We start from the raw sequence: 10,400 nt of genomic DNA, 5'->3' as shown, positions 1-10,400 counted from the left end.
AAGGGCCACCTCCCCGCCCCGCACACTGCACGTTGAATCTCGCATCAGAGCTCAGTCCTGACCTCCCTCCAAGGCCTTTGCATTTTTCCAATGATAGGTTTTTAAATCTGAGAGGAAAGTGTTTTCCTGTTATTTTAGGGGGCTGTGCCAAGAAGAGGCCCACAGAACGCTCTGGGAGGGGGGCCCAGCTTAGGTAGAAACACTGCTGTTCTGCAGAAAGAAAGATGCTCTGTGCAAACCGGGTCTGAGGACCTCCATGTCTCTCAAGGGCTGCAGGCCGAGCTGCCGGGCTGGAGACACTTAGAGTCGCCGGACAGAGCTGCGGCATCTCTCCAAACCCGGCCGTGGCCCTGGCGAGCTCTGAGGCCCGTGGGCATTTGCACCTCTAGGATCAAGAAGAACAGGGAATCGAGAGGTGGGAGCCCAGCATCTGAGGTCACTTGAAACAATTGCTGATAATGAGAAACTGAAAATCATATCAGGGATTCCTGAAGTCTCCAAGGAGCGGAGGGACAATAATCGGATTTCAGTTTCTGGAGCAGAGACACTGGTAAACAGCCAAGGCCTTCGGGATCCAGCCTCAAATATCTGCACCCTACAAATGGAGAGAGAGCAGAAATAGCAGAGAAGTAAGAGTGGAGAAAGCCCCTAATGATTCAATCTCTCACTGATTTAAGGTGATTTACCCTTAGATCAGGGGTATATATATACCAGAAGAAAATTTAAATATTTATGAAAAATAGTTCAGGCAGAGCCTCATATTATGTCTAAGATTATTTATATAAAACGTATAGCATTCAGTCAAAAAAATTCATACATACAAGAAAAGTAAATGAAAACAGAAGTTGGACCCAAAGGAGATCCAAGGATTGGAATTATCAGACATGGCTTTTAAGATAACTATGGTAACATGTGCCAAATTATATTGAAACGGCCAATTTGGCTAGAAAACCAGAAACCTAAAATAAAATGAAAATCCTAGTGCTAAACAGAAAAATGTAAATTAAAAATTCAATGGACATTTAACATACTGGCATTATTATTAATAATACCTATTGTTAAATATCTATTTATTTCAATAGTTTAGATACAGCAAAAGAGAGACAATTACTGAACATGAAAACACACATGGTGGACAAAAGAAAAATGGAAAATGTCAAAGTCTATACATATGTAAATGGAATCCAAGAAGGAGAGAACAAATAAAATGAAGAGGGAATATTTGATATAATGGCTCAGATTTTTCTAAAACTTATGAGACACCAAGTAATTGATTCAAGGAGCCCAACAACTTCAAGATAGTGAAATCCAGATCTTATCAGAGTATGCTGAAAAAAGCTGAAAACTGGACCAAAACCAGAATCTTAAAGTAGATAAGTGAAAATATACACCACCTTCCCAGAAGGGAAAACACGGAGACTGACGGGAACCACGGAAGCCGGAAGTCCACGGGAGGACGTCATCACTGTGCGCCCGGAAGTGGGCGTGCCACGGTTCCAGGCCCAGAGAAGGCGCCTTCAAGAACGAGAGCAGAGATAGAGGCTTCCAGGCAACCACAACAGAACCAGGAGAATGCTTCACAGCAAATTCAGGCTAAACTAAATTCTAAAGAGAGTCCTGTAAGCAGCAGGAAAAGAAAACCAGATGGAAGCATGAAAATACAAGACAGAATAATAATAGAAAAAGTGAATATACAGAAGTGCAAACACTGATGCAGTGGTGACGTGATGGCGTGTGGTGGTGTGTATTTACATAATAATGTGTTTATAGGTTATATATTTTTAAAATATGTGACAGCAGTAGCAAAAAAGGCCAAGATAGCAAGAAAGTCCGGTAAACCAGTTAAAAGGTTAGAAGACCTTTGCATCATTAGACAGATATTAAGTTTCTACTTTGTATTAGATTTCGATAACAAGAAAATGTTCAGTACTATCACCATGGAAATTATTCAAATAACAGTATAAGGATACACAGTATATTTAACAAGCTAACAGAAGGAAAATAAGCCAAAGTAATCCAAAGTAAGTTAAGACAGCAGAGGGAAAGGAATATAGAAGGAAAGAAATGGAAAACAAATAAAAAGATTTAATCTAAATCTATTAAAATTGCATTGCATGTTAATTACCTACATTCTCCAATTTAAAGACAAAAGTTTTCAGAGGTGATAAATAAAATAATCTGACTTTATGCAGATTCGTCAAAATAACCCAATTGTGTGTGGTTTACAAAAGATGTACCTCAACATAATAAAAAAGTTTGAAAGTAAAAATACGGAAAGTATACGCCATGCAAACTAAATCTGGAGGAGCTATACTGATATCAGACAAAGTAGAAGGTAAGGAAGGCATAACCAGAGATGAAGAACATCAAGTAATAGTAAAGGTTTTACCTTCAAGGATAATATACAACTAAAATATGCATACTTACAATAGTATAATCTCAGGATATAAACAGAATAAATTTTCAGAATAACATAAAGTAATGGATACAATTACAAACAAAGACAAAAGGGGCTCCCGGGTGGCTCCGTCAGTTAAGCATCTGACTCTTGATTTCAGCTCAGGTCATGGTCTCCTGGTTCCTGGCTTCCAGCTCCACATCCAGCTCCATGCTGTCAATGTGGAGCTGGCTGGGGAGTCTCCCTCCCTGTTTCTCTCAAAAATAAATAAATACACTTTAAAGAAGGAGAGACGAAAGATAACAGGTGTTGGCAATGCTGCGGAGAAAGGGGAACCGCGGCACACTGTCGGCAGGAATGCAGGCTGGGCCAGCCGGTCTAGTGAACAGTATGGAGGCTCCTCAGAACGTTACAGACAGAACTACCGTCTAATGCAGCGGTCCCACTGCTGGGCATTTGCCCAGAGGAAATGTCATCAGTATCTGAAAGCAATCTCTGCATGTGTGTGTTCACTGCTGTTGTTCACTTCATCCAAGATAAGGAGGCAACGAACCCTCAGTCAGTGGGTAGGTGGATGTTAACAATGTGGTCTATATGTTCAGGCGCGCGTGCACACACATGCACACACACATAACATAATTATGTATATCACCATTAAATATAAATATACAATGGAATATTATTCTGCCATAAGAAAGAAGGAAATCCTACCATTTGCCACAACATGGATAATGCACCCAAGAGTACGTTATGCTCAGTGAAGTAAGTCAGACACAGAAGAACAGTGCTGTATGATTTCACTTATGTGTGAAATCTAACTGGACTTGGGGTGCCTGGGTGGCTCCTTTGGGCATCTGACTTCAGCTAGGTCATGATCTCATGGTTTGTGAGTTTGAGCCCCATGTCAGGCTCTGTGCTAACAGCTCGGAGTCTGGAGCTGCTTCAGATTCTGTGTCTCCCTCTCTCTCTGGCCTCCTCTCCCCCCATTCGTGCTCGCTCTCTCTCTCTCTCAAAAATGAATAAACGTTAAAAGAAAATTTAAAAAATTAAAATAAATAAATAAAACATAAAAAATGTTGAACTCATCAAACCAGAGAGAAAAGGGTGGCTAGTGGGACGGAGGGTTGGGGAAAACGGGGAGGCTTGGCCAGAGGCCCAAAGCATTCGGTTAGTAAGAACGAGTCCTGAGGATCCAATGTGTGGCCTGTGGCCCCGCAGCACGGCAGCCCGTTGCGGCTGAAGTCTATGCAGAGGTAAGCGTCGGCACATTGTTTCGATGATGCGGCTGTGTGCAGAGAAGGGTTGTGGCAGGCGGGCTGCGGGGCCGTCCGTGGACCAAACAGCGTGTCATATGCTTCAAGTGTGTACAATTTCTGTCAGTGATACCTTAACAAAGTTGGGGTAAAGCAAAAACTAAAAATAAAGGAATGGACAAATCCTCAGTTACACTGTTTGGATTTTAAATAATAATAACCATAACTAATAATAAAGACAGACAAGGAATCAGCAAAACTGTGAGAGGTGCACATCCTAAGACAAAGCGATGTACACGATCACAGTGATAGAATGAAGACAATTCTATCAACGGATGCAGAAGAAGTATTTGCCGAAATACAGCGTGTTCATCCCTGGAAGCGCCAACAAAGGAGATCCGCCAAACTAGGAATTAAAAAGGTCATATGCAGAAAACCCACTGCAAAGCGACAGTTCACAGGAGAGTGGGAGCCCCCCTCCCTCTCAGAGATCAGGGCGACAAGAAAGCCTACTGCCACTACTGATATTTATACAAGAATCGGACATAACACTGAAGAACTGGAAAGGGAAAAATACATCCACCAAAAGTATGGATAGCCTGATAGTGTACGTCTCATATTGCTTATTTCTAACCGGAAGAGGCTCATTGCTGCAGTCCTTGCTGATGGGCCAGAACTCGAGTGCAGGTGTCATAGCCGTGGGACAAGGCCCACAGCCGTGTGAGACACGGGGGAGACGGGCTGGTGGCTGGCCGGGCCGGGGCGCTGGGGGGCGGGCGCCAGGCCTTTGATCTCCATTGACGGCAACGTGGTGCAGCCTCCTCGGATACTAAAGGCAAGAAATCATGCTTGACTTTAAAATTCTCTGGGGCAAAATAATTGTATTTATTACCATGACAATTCAAAAACATAGAATTGAATTGCTGTGAGCAAATATAGTGTATATATTTTAGTCTGAAACAAAGGACCTTAGTTTTTATAAATTGTTACAGACTTCAAAAATTACATTTCACTTTTAACAGTATTATCAAGGGCCGTGACTCACTGCTCAGGCTGGGTCAGAAGCATTCTCTAAAGAAAAGTGGATTTTTTTTTCCTGCATCTCATTTGTGAGGAAGCCGTGAGCGCTGCCCTCCAGCCCAGACGCCGCCGGACAGAGGACGAGGTCAAGGCCCGGGCAGGGCAGCGTGGCTCCTGGGAGCAGCCCTGGGGCCCTGCAGAGCAGAGCAGCGGTGGGCACCCCGGACTGGGTCTGAGGGCCTCGTTCTGCCTCAGGTTATCACATTAACATGCAGCAGCAGAACGTCTCCAGCTTCCGCCTGGAGTGGCAGGTGAGTCATGTCAATGAGTCAGCAGCCTCCCGCAGTCGCTCTGCAGTTCCTGCAGGAGTCACGCTTGCATATTGATGGAAACCCTTTCAAGTTCTGACACAGTTGGCTAAAGTAAGGCCGTGACTTTTTCCTGACACCTGACCTTGAAGTCTCTGCTCAGGGCCGTGAAGGTCAAGGGCCCCGGGAGGCAGTGCTTGCCCAGGAAGACGTGAAGGCCCCGCCCCGCCAGGTCCCGGCGCTGTGGTGACAGGGGACTGAGCGACCCCACGCCCGCCGCCCTCTGGGGCATGACGGCAAGCTCGGGACCACCGCCCTCGCCTGCGAGCGGGGCTCCCCCGATGCCCCCGAGTGTCAGCCCCGGGGCTCTCCGTGGGGAAGACGTGCCCAGTGCTGTATGTAAATAAAGAGCCTCGGGGTGATTTGTCCAATAGCAACAATGACACAAACAAACGCTCCTCTGGCCTCGCCTCGGAAGGGAGCGGAGGCCGCCCGGGCCGTAGAGGGGCCGCGTCCGGGGAGAGCCGGAAGCCGCTGGGCCAGCCACTCAGGACGCAGCCGGGGTGCACGGGCGCAGCGGCTCCTGCCGGCCGTGCCCGCCTGCGCCACGCTGGGTTATCAGGGGCAGAGCTCTGTCCAGCTGGTTGGAACAGACTCAGGAATGTTCTAGAAGGATGCGGCCACAGCCACTGGGGCGGGGACAGCCAGGAGCCCCTCCCCTGGGGAACCCCAGACCCTGCTCCAGCTGCTCCCGCCCCCTTCCCCCACACCGGCTTCAAGGTCGAGAGAAGGGCAGGGGGCACCGGTGGACTAATGGCCAGAGCTAGACACCAGTGTTTACCAGCCTCCTGAGGTCGTGCGGCCGTCCCTGCAGGAGCCGAGGTGGGAGAACTCTCCAGAATATTCCCCTTGCTTATCACCTCACGATGGACACGGTGTCCAGAAACTCCCTCAGAGGCTTCGACAAGAGGGCAGGGGAGGACGTTCTAAGATCCTGTGGAGGTTGCTTTTGTGTCAACCTCCCTGGGTCCTTGAGTCGAATGCTGTTGGGGGTGAGTCTGTGTTGGGGGTGAGTCTGTGAAGGTGTTTTGAAACAAGTTTAACATGTAATCAGTAGACTGAGTAAAGCAGACTACCCTCTCTCTCGGCACAGCTCCCGCATGTGCAGGTGGGCCTCGTACAATCAGTTGAAGGCCTGAATAGAACGTGAGGCCAGAGAATTCTTCCCGCCTAATGGCCTTGAGCTGGGACGTCAGCTTGTCTCCTGCCTTCGGACTGAAGCCCATGTTCTTCCTGGATCTCCAGCCGACCAGCCTTTGGCCTTGAACTGCACCCTTGGCCCTCTCCAACGCGCTGACTGAGCCTGCAGACCTGGGGAGTGACAGCTCCTCATGGTAAACCTCCCTCTCTCTGTGTGCCTCCTGCGGTTGTATTTCTCTGCAGAATCCTGACGCACGTAGGTGCTGTGCACTTGTGGGGAGAGGGGACAGTGAGAGCGAGGAGGATCCGGACCCAGAGGCATGCGGGGCCCTGCAGCTCCGGCCCCGCTGCCTGCTGGGTGCTGGAAGAGGGCAGTGGTGCTCCTGGGTGTCCTCGGGGCGCAGGCAGCTGCAGACAGGCGGCAGGTGCGCAGGGGCAGAGGCAGGCTTGCGCTGAGCTCAGAATCAGCCTCATACAGACAGACGTTCATCGTTAAAGAATGCTAAGAAGCCCACGGCTTCCATGAGAGAAGACTGTGGCTCGTGTGCCTCTCGGTGACAGAGAGGCCTGGTGCCACCGACCGAGTTTATTGCTTAGTGCGGACAAACGCTGTATTGAGCTGTGGCTGTCCGCTTGGAGAGGGGCTCCAGAGCGGGCCGGCTGAGGCACCGCGCTTCTGTGTCGGGCCAGGGTGCAAGCAGGTTTCCAGATGGACCCGAGCGGTCACGCAGATGAGGAGCGTTGGAAGGTGAATTCTCACCTGTGGACAGACTGGAGGTCTGCTGAGTCAGCAGGGGTGCTTTCCAGGACGGCTGGGTGTTGGGCGGCGGGAAAGTCGGGGCCGGCAGACGCCTCTGGTGGTGGTTCGCAGCTCTTGGCTCTGAGCCTCCCTGTGATCGCCCTGCAGGAGGCAGGTGCCCGAGGCCCGTGAGGGGCAGCTGCTGGGTGGCCGGCCATGTTGCATAAACGCCAAGACCCGCACGAAATCCCGACAGCTCGGCCTGACGGAGGCCGTCGGTGGCCCAGGGCGCGGTTCTCCCATCAAGGAACAAGCCCGTTTGCAAACAGCCTGTGTGGAAATAGGGGACGGCGGTGCCCACCAGCTTCCTCCCAGGAGAGCGGGCCTCCAGAGACCACTGGGGGTCACACGCTCACGGGAGGACGTGGGCTGATCCAGTGTCTGCTCAAAAATGTGTTTTCTTATAAGACGGAGTAACGTCTCCACGTGAGGAAGTCCCGGGCAGAGATCTCACCGACCACACTTGGCAGGAGGCTCACACCTGAGTGGCCCGTGAGAGGAGACGCGAGGCTCTGTGTAAACAGGTCCCATGGCCGCTTTTAAGAAAGTGGTGACATTTTCAAACGTATTGACTTGCTCTTGTTTGCTGAGGATTGAACAGACGCACTTTCTTTCTACGGTGGCTGCACTGAGCTCACAACGGATAAGAAATTGGATCATTTACATGATGCCAAATGACCACATCCTTCCTGGGCCCGCGACAGCAGCACATGCTTCTGAGTCAGAGTCTGCTGTTCTGATCACGCTGAGTCACCTGGGCCTCGAGCACACCCCCCGCGGGAGAGGCGCCGAGTTCTCCGCGAACCGGAGCCGGTCACCTCCTGCCTCTGTCTGCGGCCTGCGGGCCCCTGTGGCCGTCATCCCGGGCCCTGGGGTGCCCCCGCTTTCTCGTGGAGACTAGTTCACCGGGAGCTGCTTGGTCAGTTACCAGCTGGATGACATGGTATTTCACCACTGTTGTCTCCTAAGGTCGTTTCGAAGCGGCCCCGGGAGCACAAAGACTGCTCCGACGGAGCAGGTTTATTTATGAATGAGGTGACAAGGGGTCTGGGAGTGGCAGTGTCTTCATGGAGTGTCAAACTCACCAGTTTATCAGCCTTCTCTTCCCTAAGTTCTTATTCTGGTCAGGGACTCCATCATGGGACCAGCTCATCGCCGCGGTAACCGGACTTAGCAAGCGCGTTACACGACCACAGTCTGTCTTCATAAACCCCACAAGCCGGCATTGTCATTATGCTCAGGTCCAGCTGAGCCGGGGCCCCAGGAGTATAAATGGTTTCAATGCGGCTAATATACTTAGTAGAATGCAATTTTTCCGTTTGTTCTTAGCACCAGTGTGTTTAATATTATGTGTAAATATGCTGGTAAAACCACAATAAGATAACCCAGCACACCTGTCCGGAAAGCCAGAGCCGGAGCGTGGACGGCAGAGGTGCGGGCGGCGACGGAGTAGGAGGAAGGCTGGCTCACTGCCTCTGCGAACGCAGCCGTGCGGCCAGGGAGACGCGGCGGCGGCCTCGCACAGAAGTCGGCATACCCTCCCCGAAATCTCCTGTGGTCACACTCCCTGGTGTTCACCCGAAGGAGTTAAAAACTTCGTCCTCACAAAAGCCTGGATGTGGATGTCTGTGCCAGCTCCATTTGTAATCGCTAAAATTTGGAAGCCACCAAGATGTCCTTCAGTGAATGGATCCATCCAGACAACAGGATGTTATTCTGCAAAAAGATGAGCTGCCAGCCCATGCGAAGACATGGAAGGAACTGAAATGCCCCTACTAAGGGGAAGAAACCGATCTGGAAAGGCTCCGTACCACACGGGTCCCAGTACAGGATACTCAGGAAAAGGCAAAGCTGTGGAGACAGCCGGATGGTCACGGCAACCGGGGGCTGGGGGGGAGGAGAAGGATGAACAGAGGGAATGCAGGGGAGATGTGGAGTGGTCAGAGTCCCCACTGTGGCACCGTAGTGGCAGACACACACCGTCGTACATTCGTCTAAACTCACAGAATGCACCAGAGTGACCCTACTGTAAACTCTGGACGTCAGGTGATAATGATCACCCATGTGGGTCCACGCAGGTCCGTGGGGGGGAGGATCGGTGGTGGGGAGCGCTGTGCGTGTGTCGGGGCTGAAAGTTCATAGGAAATCTCTGTGCCTTCCTTTCGCTTTGGCTGGGAACCTAAAACTGCTTTTAAAAATATTAAAAACTTGGTCACTGCATGAGAACAGCTTTACTTATGCACTGTACGCATATAACGCATGTATACGCCATGTAGGTACATGCATAGATGAGTACATGTGCAGGCGAAGAAGTGAGGCCATTTGCTGACAACTAACAAGAACATTCCAGGATCCCTCACCCACGGCTGCCCAGCCTATCCTCCTAACATCTGCTTAGAAAAAGAAAGAATGATCTATGGTTACTTTTTCCCTAAAAAATAAATCACAGTTCTCTTCAACTTTATTCCAGGGACTTGGATAAATGTTTTCAGATGCACAAGTTAACCAAGTCCAGGACCATTGTTCTCCACTCTGTCGATTCATCACGGTGCCCGTCACCCGCAGCACCCAGACTGTATTTCTGTCACTCTCGTCAATGTCACATCTGCTGATGTTGAGCCTCTAAATGGAGCTTCTCACATTGTCCTGACGCCATTTTGTTCATTTACACATTGTTTGTACACATTGTTGGAATGCAGCTGGTCACATCGTCATGTGGGCCCAGCTGGCAAGGCGAAAATACACCAAGGCTGTGCTGATAAGCTGTTTATTCCCTGGAGCCCTGGCTAGTGAGGAGCTAAAAAGAAATTAAAACAGTACCTGAAGAGTCAACCATGGGCAAGAAGAGAGGCAGAAGGAGGCCGAGTCATCGAGGTCCTGAGGACTCAAGCGGCTGCAGCCCAGGAGGACTTACGCATAAATCACAGAGTCGGGGGCGGGGAGCCACCCTCCTTCCTGACTGACCCTCCAGGTGTCATGTACCCAGAGAGGTGAAGTCTGGGAGGGCACCGACCGCTGGGGGAAGGCGGGAGCCAGGATCTGTGCCCGCTCAGGAGCCGTCCCGGGACCCTCGTCCCCGGAGGCCTGGAGACGCACCACCCTCCCCAAGGGCTCAGCAGAGGCTCTCCGTGGTTCCTATTCACCTATTTTGACATCTTTGGAAAATGAACTTTCATGGCATACAGTTTTCATTGTTTTTTTGTGTTTGTTTTCTTTCTAACTCATTTCAGTCAACAGGCAATATGACAATTACGGAAGAGCCATCAGTGACAAGGGGCATTCCCCGCATGGCCTTGCTCACCTCCACAAGGCACCACGGGGCCCTCACGCATTTGTACCCACAGTGTAACCTCAGTGATCAGTTTCAGTCTCAGGGGGGATTAAGGTATGTGATGTTTATAAGGTTTTGCCTCAGGATGAGT

General features: G+C 50.3%; 1 long non-coding RNA gene across 1 annotated transcript; it reads left to right on the top strand.

Moving 5' to 3' along the window:
* The first annotated feature begins 1,611 nt into the window (after positions 1-1,611).
* Positions 1,612-10,162, top strand: LOC115289237. The gene is made up of 2 exons (XR_003907497.1): positions 1,612-1,740; positions 9,449-10,162. It is a non-coding gene; the product is annotated as an uncharacterized LOC115289237 (long non-coding RNA).
* The last annotated feature ends 238 nt before the right edge of the window (positions 10,163-10,400 follow it).

Source organism: Suricata suricatta, chromosome 4 (assembly GCF_006229205.1).
Source record: "Suricata suricatta isolate VVHF042 chromosome 4, meerkat_22Aug2017_6uvM2_HiC, whole genome shotgun sequence".
NCBI classification, from domain to species: Eukaryota; Metazoa; Chordata; class Mammalia; order Carnivora; family Herpestidae; genus Suricata; species Suricata suricatta.
The sequence above is the reverse complement of the archived record's forward strand: the minus strand, read 5'-3'. Positions and strand labels throughout refer to the sequence as shown.